Source organism: Mustela nigripes, chromosome 1, assembly GCF_022355385.1.
Source record: "Mustela nigripes isolate SB6536 chromosome 1, MUSNIG.SB6536, whole genome shotgun sequence".
In the NCBI taxonomy this organism is placed as follows: Eukaryota; Metazoa; Chordata; class Mammalia; order Carnivora; family Mustelidae; genus Mustela; species Mustela nigripes.
In genome coordinates, this window is record NC_081557.1 from 211,803,941 (window position 1) to 211,817,927 (window position 13,987).

The window sequence follows — 13,987 nt, forward strand, 5'->3', positions numbered from 1 at the left end:
ACTTAGGAATAAACCTAACCAAAGAGGCAAAGAATCTATACTCAGAAAACTATAAAGTACTCATGAAAGAAATTGAGGAAGACACAAAAAAATGGAAAAATGTTCCATGCTCCTGGATTGGAAGAACATTGTGAAAATGTCTATGCTACCTAAAGCAATCTACACATTTAATGCAATTCCTATCAAAATAACACCCATTTTTTTCAAAGAAATGGAACAAAGAACCCTAAAATTTATATGGAACCAGAAAAGACCTCGAATAGCCAAAGGGATATTGAAAAAGAAAGCCAAAGTTGGTGGCATCACAATTCCGGACTTCAAGCTCTATTACAAAGCTGTCATCATCAAGACACCATGGTACTGGCACAAAAACAGACACACAGATCAATGGAACAGAATAGAGAGCCCAGAAATAGACCCTCGGTTAACTCTATGATCAATTAAGCTTCGACAAAACAGGAAAGAATGTCCAATGGAAAAAAGACAGCCTCTTCAATAAATGGTGTTGGGAAAATTGGACAGCGACATGCAGAAAAATGAAATTGGACCATTTCCTTACACCACACACAAAAATAGACTCAAAATGGATGAAGGACCTCAAGGTGAGAAATCCATCAAAATCCTTGAGGAGAACACAGGCAGCAACCTTTTCGACCTCAGCCACAGCAACATCTTCCTAGGAACATCGCCAAAGGCAAGGGAAGCAAGGGCAAAAATGAACTATTGGGATTTCATCAAGATCAAAAACTTTTGCACAGCAAAGGAAACAGTTAACAAAACCAAAAGACAACTGACAGAATGGGAGAAGATATTTGCAAACGACATATCAGATAAAGGGTTAGTGTCCAAAATCTATAAAGAACTTAGCAAAGTCAACACCCAAAGAATAATCCAATCAAGAAATGGGCAGAAGACATGAACAGACATTTCTGCAAAGAAGACATCCAGATGGCCAAAAGACACATGAAACCGTGCTCCATATCACTCGGCATCAGGGAAATACAAATCAAAACCACAATGAGATATCACCTCACACCAGTCAGAATGGCTAAAATCAACAAGTCAGGAAATGACAGATGCTGTCGTGAATGCAGAGAAAGGGGAACTCTCCTACACTGTTGGTGGGAATGAAAGCTGGTGCAGCCACTCTGGAAAACAGCATGGAGGTTCCTCAAAATGTTGAAAATAGAACTGCCCTATGACCCAGCAATGGCACTACTGGGTATTTACCCTAAAAATACAAACGTAGTGATCCAAAGGGGCACGTGCACCCGAATGTTTATAGCAGGCAATGTCTACAATAGCCAAACTATGGAAAGAACCTAGATGTCCATCAGCAGAAGAATGATTAAGAAGATGTGGTATATATACACAATGGAATACTATGCAGCCATCGAAAGACATGAAATCTTGCCATTTGCGACAACGTGGATGGAACTAGAGGGTATCAAGCTTAGCGAAATAAGTCACGCAGAGGAAGACAACTATCATATGATCTCCCTGATATGAGGAAGTGGTGATGCAAGATGGGGTTAAGGGGGTAGGAGAAGAATAAATGAAACAAGATGGGATTGGGAGGGAGACAAACCATAAGTGACTCTTAATCTCACAAAACAAACTGAGGGTTGCTGGGGGGAGGAGGGTTAGGGGAAGGGGGGAAAAATTTTTAAAAAGGGAAAAAAATGATGAAAATTAAAAAAAAAAAAAAGAACCTGTACAGTTTTTAATGTATTTTTAAAATACAATTTATAATATTTCATAGTTTATAATTTAGACTTACAGCAAGAAAGAGACAGCAACAAAAGCATATGTCACGGTTTCATGGAATACTAACAATCCAGTGAGAATTGGTATTTTCTCAGTAACGTAACTAATAATTATGATTGACAGAATGTTAGGCTACCTTAAAGGCCTTTTTAAGAATGTTTTCACATAAACCTATGAAAGCATTGTTCAATCAGTATGCAAAGAAAAGCAAGTGAAAGAAAAAACAGAACTGATGTCTACCTTTCAAATGGCAAAACTAAAAACAAAACAAAACAAAAGAAAAAAAAACAAAAACCCAAAACAACATGAGAACACCCACAGTTGATGGTACTACTAGTTTTTTTAAAAGCAACTTGGAAATCTGTGCTGAACTTTAAAACATTTATACTCCATAACCACATAACTTGGAAGAGTTTATCTTGAAGAAAAAATCAGAGGTGTAGAAAAGTAACAATTATAAATTAAGATCTTCACCACACAGTTATCTGTAGCACAAAAAAATATCAGAAGAAAGATTCATGTCCCAAAAGAGACACAGAGTTAAATTATGGCACAACCACATAATGCAATATACTCTCTGGCCATTAAAAATCACAGACTTAAAGACTATTAACTGAAGTTTTAGTAATGATTTTTTGGGTTTGACACAAAAAGTAAAGACAACAAAATAAAACATAAACAAATGGGACTACATCAAATTCAACTTCTCCACAGCAAAGGAAACCATCAAACAAAATGAAAAGGCAACCTACAGAATGGGAGAAAATATTTGCAAGTCATATATCTGGTAAGGAATTAATATCCAGAATATATGAAGAATTCATACAACTCAATAGTGAAAAAACAAACATTCCAATTATAAAATGGGCAAAGAAACTGGATAGATATTTTTCCAAAGAAGACATACAAATGGCTAACAGGTACCCAAAAAGAAACTCAACATCACTAAACATCCGAGAAATAAAAATTAAAATCACAATGAGATACACCACATCTGCCAGAATAGCTATCATCAAAGAGACAAGAGACAACAAGTGCTGGCCAGAATGTAGAAAAGGGAACCCTTGTGCACTGTTGGTAGAAATGTAAAGAAGCATGGAATATGGAAAAGAGTATGGAGGTTCTGCAAAAAAAAAAAAAAAATCCCACTTCTGGGTATATAACCAAAGGGAATGAAAATAGGATCTTGAAGAATATCAGCATTCCCATGTTCACTCGCCAGGATGGCTGAGTTAGTTAAGCATCCAGCTCTTGATTTCAGCTCAAATCATGATCTCACAGTTGTGAGATCAAGTCCCATGTCGGATGTGGAGTCCCAAGTCCCAGGCTGGATGTGGAGCCTGCTTAAGATTCTTTCTCTCCCTCAACCTCTGTCCCTCCCGCCAACTACAAAAAAAAAAAAAAAAGAAAAAAAAGGATGTGGTGTACACACACACACACACACATACATACACATAAACAATGGAGTATTATTCGGCCATGAGAAAGAAGAGAATCTTACCATCTGCAAAAGCATGGATGAAACCTATGGGCATTATGCTAAGTGAAATAAAACAAAGACAAATACTATATGATATAACTTATATGTGGAATCTAAAAAAGCTGACCTCAGAAAAATAGCAAAATGGTGGTTACCAGCAGCTAAGGGCTTGGGGAAATGGGAAGATGTTGGTCAAAGGGTACAAATTTCCAGTTAAAAGATGAGTAAGTTCTGGGATTCTAATATACAGCATTATGCTGTTACGAAAGCAAATCTCAAATGTTACCACCACTAAAAATAAAATGGTAATTATGTGAGGTGATGGAGGTGTCAGCTAATGTCATGGTGATAATCATTTATGCAGTATGTAAGTGTATCAAATAAACAGGTTGTATACCTTAAGTTTATACCACGTTACACATTAATTATATCCTAATAAAGGTGAAAAAAAAAGACTCTTTAAGTGAAATAAACAAGAGTATAGGATGTTAAATTTAAAAGTAGAGTACAAAATTGTGTATTTAATAAAAGTCCTATTTTATAAACATTATAGATATAGGTACATAAATGACAAAAATACACTAAAATTTGGTACATAATTTTTTGAAAGAGTTATATTTATTTATTTCATAAGCAGGAGGACAAGCAAGGGGAGGGGCAGAGGCAGAGGGAGAGAAAGAGAATCTCAAGAAGACTCCATAGTGCAGCCCAACACCCTCAATCCCACGACCCTGAGATCATAACCTGAGCCAAAATCAAGAGTCAAATGCTCAACCAACTGAGCCACCTGGGTGCCCTTGTTACACCAATTTTTAAAAATTAAAATTGGGAAGAGTAAAATTTTTAAATGACAGCTTTTATTTTAGACTATCCTTTCAAAGATGTTTTTACATCAAGCAGTCTAGAGATAGTGCCTTCCTCATGGATAAAGCTTAAGTCTGTACACTGTCTGGTATAATAAAGATGGTACCCACCTCTAGAGCAAAGTTCTGAGGTTTACTTGTAACCCATCATAAAGGATTCAGGTTTCCTAAGCTCCTTGGCTGTGATAAAAATCACTGCAGGCATATATCATCTACGTAGGCCCTCTCACACTGCCCTAGTGGAACTTAGGAACAAGGAGAACCAGTGCAAACAGGGCTGACCTTGCCTGCTTGCTGTGATATGAGTAACAAAGTCCTTTATCTCTGACCCAGGATCTCAGGCCTTTTGCCAATGGCCACAGTGGCAGTAGGATAATTTGTTAGCTTGCAAGTAAGGTAAAATCCAAGATCCTTCCCTGTTCTTAACAAAAAGAAGAGTGAAATAGATAAACAATTGATAAGACAGTGAGAGCGGACAGCGGTTTATCAACCTACAGTGCATTTCTCAGCTTGGCTTGTGGTTTGGTATGGCCATAACACTAACTTCTGATCAATGTAATGAAGAAGTGACATGCATCACTACTAGGCCTGACCCATATAAAACTTCCAGGTGTAGGTGCCTGGGTAGCTTCGTCGATTAAGCATCTGCCTTTGGCTCAGGTCATGATCTCAGGGACCTGAGAAGCTCGATCCTCGGATTGAGCCCCGCATGAACTCCCTGCTCAACAGGGAGTCTACTTCTCCCTCATTCTCCCTCCGTGCTTTCAAACAAACAAACAAATTTATTCAAATAGATAAATAAAATAAATAAAATCTAAATTAGTTAATTAATTAAAGTTCATTTAAAAAATGAATAAATAGGGACACCCGGGTGGCTCAGTGGGTTAAGCCTCTGCCTTCGGCTCAGGTCATGATCTCAGGGTCTGGGATCGAGGCCCACATCGGGCGCTCTGCTCAGCAGGGAGCCTGCTTCCCCCTCTCTCTCTCCACCTGCCTCTCTGCCTAGTTGTGATCTCTGTCTGTCAAATAAATAAATAAAATCTTTTAAAAAATAAGAAATAAAAAATTAAAAATGAATAAATAAACCTTCTAGGTGTGGTAGTCCTTATTCTCCTGCTTCATGGTAACCAATGAAGCCATCTGTTGAAAATGGCAGTTCCATAAAGATCTAAGGAGTTTGTATCTGAAAGGGGGATGAACCACTAGTGATAAGCATTACCTGGTTTTGGTCTTTACATAAACAAGAAATAAATTTCTATTGTACTAAGATGGTGAAACTTTAGGAATTGTCTCTTTATAGCATCTAGCATTACCTTAACTAATACAGATTACCTAACTAACATAAAATATAGGTCTACATCATTTTTTTTTAGATTTTTTATTTATTTAGATTATTTATTTATTTATTTATTTATTTGACATAGAGAGATCACAAGTAGGCAGAGAGAGATGGGAGAGAAGCAGGCTCCCTTCTGAGCAGAGAGCCTAATGCGGGACTTGATCCCAGGACCCTGAGATCACAACCTGGGCTGAAGGCAGAGGCCTAATCCACTGAGCCACCCAGGCACCCAAAGATTTTCTTTTAATTTTTTTTTTTTTGAGGATTTTATCTTTTTTAATGCAACCTCTACCCCCAGCTTGGGGACTGAACCCACGACCCTCAGATCAAGAGTCAGAGCTTACTGACTGGGCCAACCAAGGACCCCGGTCTACATCATTCTTGTTAACAATGAACCTCTTCCTGAGTATACACTGAGTCTTGAGTTATTAACTAATGATAACTGAAAGTTATAATTAGCCAAATAACAAAAATCTAAGCACTATAATTTTCTCTTTGATTGGGTTATGTCAATATTCAGTCACAAAATTACATTGAATAATCACAGATTGAGAAGCCTCTTTTGCATTTTTTACTTACTAGTGAAAAAAAATAAAACATGAAATATTGGAGAAATGTCCTTTCTTCTGCCATTCAATGGCTCAAGTAATACATGGAAAATTGTATGAAAACAAAAATGCATTCTTTGTCACTACATTTTGTTGGAAGATACAAGGAAAGATTTTTCAACAATTATCAGGTCATGACCAATCTTGTTTTATTCATATCCCCACTCTCAGATTATTTTAAGAAACTCAAACATATTATATATAACTTCATCCATAAATATTTTAGTATCATGTACCTTATTTTGTTTTGATTTTATTGAGGTTCATAGCTTTGATTTAGAAGCAACAAATCAAAATTTTGTATCCAAAGTTGTCACTTTCATCCTTCATTTGGCCGTGCTAATTCTAATGGAACACTAACTCTATAAATTGATGTGATGGTTCAAAATTTATTCACTAGATAACTTCCAGGATAAAGTGGCCTATATAAAGGCCCAGAGACAGATTTTATAAGTAACAATAAATGATGTTTAATAAAAAGGATTCTAATAAAATTCACATCATATCAAATATCATAAAGAGTTATTGCAAAAAATTTATTCATAGCCCAATAGATTATCTTTGTTACTATTTTATTGATATAAAGTGATGATAGATTACATATGAGAATTAATCTCATATAAGAAATAACTTTTTGGTACTTCTCAATCGTTTATAATAAGGCAAATGAAGAAAAAAAAACTATGGTTCTTCAATAATTCACCAATTTATGTGAATACCTATTTACGTGAAGAGGAAGTAAGACATGGTAAGTAAAAATGCAATCTTCAGAACCAGACTGCCTGGGTTTGATTTCCTGTTTTATTACCACTTGTGAAATTTTGAACAAATCATTCTCTCTGTATCTTGGTTTTCTCATTTATAAAAGGGGGGCAACAACAGTTCCTACCTCATAATGTTACTATGATAGATAAAATAAATATGTAAAAACCACATACTCAGTAAGTATTAGCTAGTGTTAGTGTGGTTTGTCTATCCATTCGTTTATTCCTGAGTTATTTACCAGCACCACCTAAGTGCTAAGTGCTAGGAAGGCTAAGAGAAACACATATAGAAAGGTATATAGTGGAATTCTAAGACCAAGAGAGCAACAGTATTCTATATAAGATAAGGTGCAACAGGAGAACAGAGAAAGGAAATTTCTAGAACTGCTTAAAGGAAAGATCTCACAGAGAAGATGATGCTTTAGCTAACTACTGAAAGATGAGGAAAAACCCAGTTAGACAACCTTGGGGTAGAGAGGATGTATACTCTTTAACAAAGGAAAATGTGCAAAAGCATCTGGAAGAACCTGGCTTCTAAGAGATGGTGAAATCAGCAGGGCTGAGGCATCAGGATCTTATACTGGGTGCTAAGGAATTCATATTCATACAGGTAACATCTGCACAGCTCCACTTTTTTTTTTTTTTAACATTTTATTTATTTGAGAGAGAGAGAGAGTGAATAGGAGGGAAAGGAGAAAATGAAGCCAACTCCATGTTGAGCACAAAGCCATACAGACCCCAAACTCACAACTGTAAGATCATGACATGAGCCAAAACCAAGAGTTGGACACTCAACCAACTGCACCACAGCTGCACTTTTCACCCATCTTACCTTAGCTATTCCAGCTCACCTGAGCAAAAACATCGGCACAAAAAAGAAATCCTTGTGAGTAACATATATTGAAAATCCTTCAACCTTCCCTTATTGAATTCAAAGCCCTTCCATTCACTATACAATAGCAACTCCTTGTTTCTAAACTCAAACCATTCAAAAGAATATTACAAATGATAAAAAAAAAAGGGGGGGTATACTCCTACAGATTTCATGGATATGGCATTTTTTCTGTTCAGCCATCTTGTATAACTAGTTTTATTCATATCCCCATTATCTATATAACTTTAAAAATAAAAGCCGGCAAGTTTTACACACATGCAGCTGATTGTTTTTCCTCCAAAAGTTGTTACAGTCCTACACGTTAATCAACCTAAAGATGACTCAGATTAACTGTGTAGTCACAAAAATCACAGGTTACCAAAAAAAAAAAAAAAAATGTGCTTCTTTGAAAGAAGTAAAACAATACCTTAAGATCCTTAAGATTCATTTATTTAATAAATATAAATACCTATTATGTGTCAAGTACTGTGCTAAGTAAAAGCAATAAAGAACAAAATAAATTAGCCTTAATCTCACAGTAACAAGGGAGAAAGACTGATAAACAAGTAAACACATAAATACACAAGGCAATGAAACAATTTTCATAATCTGAATTTGGGGGGAAGGGCAGATGGAGAGTGATAGGAACCAAGATAGTAATTATGCCAATTTTATATGGTAGCTATGGAAGACCTCTTTGATCTGAGATCTAAAAGATAAGGACAAGCCAACCAGGCTAAGAGGAGACTGGAGGAGAAAAATGTTGCAGTTTCTGGAACAGCTGGGGACAAACCTAACAGAGGAAAATGACCGAGTACAACTGAGAAAAACCAAGAAGCATAATGAGTAAGAGTAGGGGCATGCAGCAGGTATAACATGAGGATTCATATAACCCAAATTCACCAATGCAAAGCCCTTACAGAGTTGTAACCAATGGCACAATGTGATCTTGAATTTCAATAAAACTACTTTGGCTACTATGAAGAAGAAAGATGGGAAAGGGCAAAAACAAACCATTCCAGGACACTTGGAAAGCAATCTAAACTCTGTTTCAAAATTTGCAAATACTTTGGAACCTCGTAACACTCCTGGAAAATAGGTAAAGCATTCATCTAATTCACATCTGAAAAAAACAAGGCTTGGAGTGAATTAACCGAAGTCGTCCCAATGTTAGTCATCAATAGCACCAGAATTACACCAAAAAAAAAAAAAAAAAAAAAAAAAGGAACAACAACAAAAAAAAGAACAGAGCCACCTAATTCCAAATCCACTTAGTGTCTTACCAAGAAGAATGAACACCCTCTTTGGGGATGATCACTTAACACTCTAACTTTCATTGAGTCTTAGCTAAAAGAATAAAGACATAAAAACTTTAAATGCTCATCATTATAAAAAAGTGAACTATTTATACCTGGTTATAACTTATTAGTAACTTAAAAGTATTCATTAATAATAATAAATCGTAAAACTGAGCCCATCAGCATTACTAAGATACTCTTTGCCTTAACACTACAAGTTCTTTACAAAGTACTTGCAGCTGTGCAAATTGTGAAATTACATAATGTTTAAAAATGATCCATCAGGATTAGCCCAAATATGACAAGTAAAATACCCTTAATAATGCACTAAATTTGATCTACATGTGCTTATAATATGTATATATTTTGACATCTAAAACATACACTAATACTAATTAGCCAAGTATATGACAACTTCCTTCTTTAAGTCTTATTTGTTTACTGGCATTCAGGTATCCTTATTCAGGGGTCCCACTGCATCTACCTATAGGATTACTGATGTAATCAAAGAAGAGTCTTCAAAGTTATAGTACAAATGTAATAAATAGCTTAAAAACTAGGTATGCCAAATGTGTAATAATCTGACCTACTGATCAGACTAAGTGATGAGAAATCTTAAGATTTTTAAAATCTGAAAAACATTGCAATAGTATCATTTTTGGGGGGGCCTGAGACTTTATGATATTCCTACTTTCCAAAATATTCATTTTTTACATGCTATAAAAACACATTCTGTAATTAATATGACTTTTTCATCAAAATCAGAATGTATTATTGTACATTTTTACAAAAAGGGAAAGTGCTGCATGATGCTAATCTTTATAAATGTTTATTCCCTATCAACAGAAAGAAAGCATTAAAAGGATATTTTGCTCCTCAGTTCATGGCAGAAACATAATATTCTCTGTGAAATGACTGTAAAATATGTCGCTAACTTGAAGAAGTAAAAGCAAAATACAAATAGAGCACTTGTACAGATTTTCGCAGTAATTTTTAGGGTATCAAGGAAACATCTAGAGTGTTGATCTGGTTATACTCAATTCAAACAAACTACTTGTCACATTAACTACCTCCAGGAAGTTACTCCAAACACAAAATAAACTGTTTATGCCCCTACTCAGATAGATAACATGACAGATTGTTATTAGTTGAAGACAGATGAAATACATTAATTTGATTGTGAGCATGTGTTTAATTTTACCTTGCCATGCACACTCTCTAATGCTGTCTTTCTCTGATGACATAATAAATCATACTGTATTAGAAGAATTGCTAATGCCACAAAATAAAAAACGACCAGAACTTGACTTTGACTCTGTAGAATTCTTAAATGAATCTTCCTAAAAAAGAGATGTCCCACAGATAAAGAAAAAGGTATCATCAAAGAAACTACTTTCTAGTTTAAAGTTTCAAACCTCAGTGAAGTTTAACATTTTTCCTGTATATTAGTTTTTATATTTATTTATCAAATGTCCCTTCCTTCCTTTCCTATTTTCTACTGTGTTTTATGTATTTCACCTTATCAATGTGTATAAGCATTTTCTCTAATAAGGACATTTGCCAAATTTGTTCTAAATATTCCTCCCACGTTAGGATTTTCTTTTTAAATGTTTCATGATGCTTTAGACACACAGAAATTAGGATTTTATGAAATCAAGTACACTGAAGTAATGATGTAAGAAGCTCAATATTTAAGCCACGCTTATTTTGTTGTTAACATGCAGCTAAAAACAAAAGCAGGTAAGCACAAAAAAGCACATAATAGCCACTCACAAAAAAACAAAAATATTTTTTAAGCTCCTGAAAGAAATCCAAAGCATAGGGGCACCTGTGTGGGTCAGTTGTTAAGTGTCTGCCTTCAGCTCAGGTCAATGTTCCAGGGTCCTGGGATCAAGCCTTGCATCAGGCTCCCTGCTTGGCAAGAAGCCCCCTTCCTCTCCCACTCCCCCTGCTCGTGTTCCCTCTCTCGCTGTCTCTCTGTCAAATAATTAAATAAAAATCTGAAAGAAAGAGAAGAAAGAAAAGAAAAGGAAGGAAGGAAGGAAGGAAGGAGAAGAGAAAAGAAAATAAAAAAGAAATACAAAGCATCAATGGTGTCTAAAATAATATACAGTTGATCCGTAAACAACACTGGGTTTGAAACTACAGGTCCACCTACATGTTGGCCTTTATTTATTTATTTATTTTGAGTTCCAGTTCTACTTCTTTTTTATTTAAATAACCAAAGCAACTGATTTGGCACAGCTGAGGGAAGCTGCACTGGAGTGCATAAGAGGTGGCCAGTAGTGTGGCCTAACTGGGGGGCTGGTGGGGAAGTAGTGACTGGTCACAGTGGGCTCTCCAGACCCTAAGTCCAGTTCAGCAGTCATGGCTGTGGGACTGGGGGCACTAGAGAGGAGACATCAAGTGGTGATGTCTCGCCAAGTCCCAGAGACCTCAGGGATGGGGGCTAAGTCAGCTCCCTCCAGTAACAGAGCCAGGGCATCCCAGTCAGGGGTCACAAGACCTGGAAGGCATTTTTGAGCCCCCGGAGCCGCACTGGCAGCTACAGTTTACACCATCAAATTAGGAAGACACGGGAAGCAAATTCTTGCCAGGCCTTCTGAAAGCTGGCATCTATGTGGCAGTGCAAAGAGTGGCTCTGCCTGAGCAACCCAATTCCCAGAAGAGTGATGCTAGTGAGGAACAAGGTAAGCAGCAGCATGAACACAGCTATAGCCGTGCTGGCCTTCAGCACCATTAGAATGGAGATCCAGCCACTGAACCCTCAACCTGGAATGCCTATCACCCGGAGGACAAAAAACATCCCGAATGAAGAAAACAAAGAAACTGAATGAACTGTTTCTCCAGGAAGCCTTACACATATGGCGATACCAGCACACAAAGGAGTAGGGAGTGAAAAGCAGGACCCAGAGGACAGATAGCCCAAGCCTGAGCCACTGCTGGTCTCTATGCAAAGCTGGGCAGGCAAGGACATTCAGGAGAAGAGCCAGAGTGCTGCACATGCAGAGGCAGTACATGGTGGATACAGTCTTCAGAAATTCCTGGAGGATTTCCATTGATATGTCCTGGACAAAGTAAGGCTGAGCTGGGCAAAAAAAGGGCCCAACTCTTCTGTTGAGTAACTGTGTTCCCTAAAGTAGCATGCTGCAGCCCTCACTCTCTCTGGTCCAACTCCTCTGTCTTCCAGCTAACCTGCTTCTGCCTGTTTAGCAGTGAGGCCATGACTGCTGCAGGGGAAGCCTGGGTGCTATAGGATCATAGATCTGACCATGTGAACTTTCTGGAGGACCATAAGAAGGAAGCCAAGGGTGGAGGCAACAATGAAGGAGCAGAAGGCTCTTCGGCTAGTGGCAGCTCCCAGAGTCTCAAAGAGTTGTAGACGACAAGCGTGGCACACTGCAGGCTGGGTCGGCGCTGGGACACAGAGCTGGAATATGAAGCTCGTTTTAAACCCTGTTTGCTTCTGCAGCCCAGGCTGCCCCCTACTGTTCACACCCTTGCCAGAGCAGTGGCAGCCACAGTAGCTCTTGGAGCTCCCTCCTGTGTGCCGAATAAATACAGTACAGTACTGTACATGTATTTTATTTTCCTTATGATTTTCTTAACATTGTCTTTTCTCTAGCTTACTTTATTGTAAGAATACAGTATATAATACATATAACCTATAGAATATGTGTTAACCAATAGCATATGTTATCTGTAAGTCTTCCAGTCAACAGTAGACTACTAGTAGCTAAGTTTTTGGTCAAAAGTTATATGTATATTTTCAACTGCATGGGAGTCATACCCATAGCCCCATGTTGTTCAAGAATCAACTGTATATACTTCCTTATTTTTGCAGGAATACTATACAGGACTGAAAAATTAAGAGTCTCCCTTCACAGTAAGAATGAATATCACAAACGTGTGAGCAAGAGAAACAAGACACAAAGGAATACACATAAATGAGAGCATTCATATGAAATTTTTAAAGTGATCAAAATAAATATTATTTAGTGAGGTATATACAGATAATAAAACTAAAACAAACAAACAAACAAAAACAAAACAAAAACAAAAACAAAAAAACCCCAAAACACAGCAAGAAAAAGATCAGGACAAAGGGTAATAGTTAACCCTAACAAGTTAGCAAGAGGATTAAGAAAGGCACTTCATAGGACTTTGGGGTGCCTGGCAATGCTCTAAGTCCTAACCCAGGGAAGAGCTATTCTATATCTTACATATTCTTGTATGTATGTCTCACTTTATTAAAACTTCCTATTAAAATTGTAATGATGACAATCTTCATTTCAAACCTAATTTTTCATATGATCATAAAGAAGCATCACTGTTGCAAAAATATTCATAGTGTTTACAGATCTTCCCAAGGACTTCTATTAATCATTTATCAGATCATATTCTTTTGACCTCATGCCGTGCCATGAGCCTTGGGGATCTATTTATCACCTGACTCTGTCAGATCCTCATTTGTTAATCACTTTTCTTCTAATAATTCTCCAACCCTTTTATAGATTCTCCATATTATTATAAAATTTGCCTAATCACTTCGCATTGCATTTCTACTGTAGTCACATATATTATCACAAACCAATGTATACGAACTCCGAAGTGATAATGAATATGAACTCTGTAGAATAAGCAGAGCAACACCAACAGCAGCCAGAATCAAGAGGAAAGGAGGGAGTATGTGAGAATCCATATTATTTCCTCAACTTAGTTAGTATCATTAATTAGATTACCCAACTTCTTTCTGGGAACAGATAATGGATTACTACTTCTCCTCTCACTTCACACTAAAATGAAATAATAGGTCTAACTGAGAACAGAGAGTAAGTAAATCTTTCTGCACTTGTGGTTATCTACAACTTTCTATTGCTTTTTGTAACACGTGTGCATAAATCATCAAGATTAACATTTGCCCATATGCCAAAAGCCTGAAGGAACTGAAAAATTAATCCAGGTTTTGAACATTTTCCATATGAATTCTTACT

General features: G+C 36.8%; 1 protein-coding gene and 1 pseudogene across 2 annotated transcripts in view; both read right to left on the reverse strand.

Annotated features, from left to right (window-relative positions):
- The window catches only part of RAB28 (RAB28, member RAS oncogene family), a 102,987-nt gene that overhangs the window by 22,903 nt on the left and 66,097 nt on the right, over positions 1 to 13,987 (reverse strand). The gene's annotated exons all lie outside the window — the stretch shown is intronic.
- Positions 11,554 to 12,248, reverse strand: LOC132008202 (secretory carrier-associated membrane protein 3-like; annotated as a pseudogene).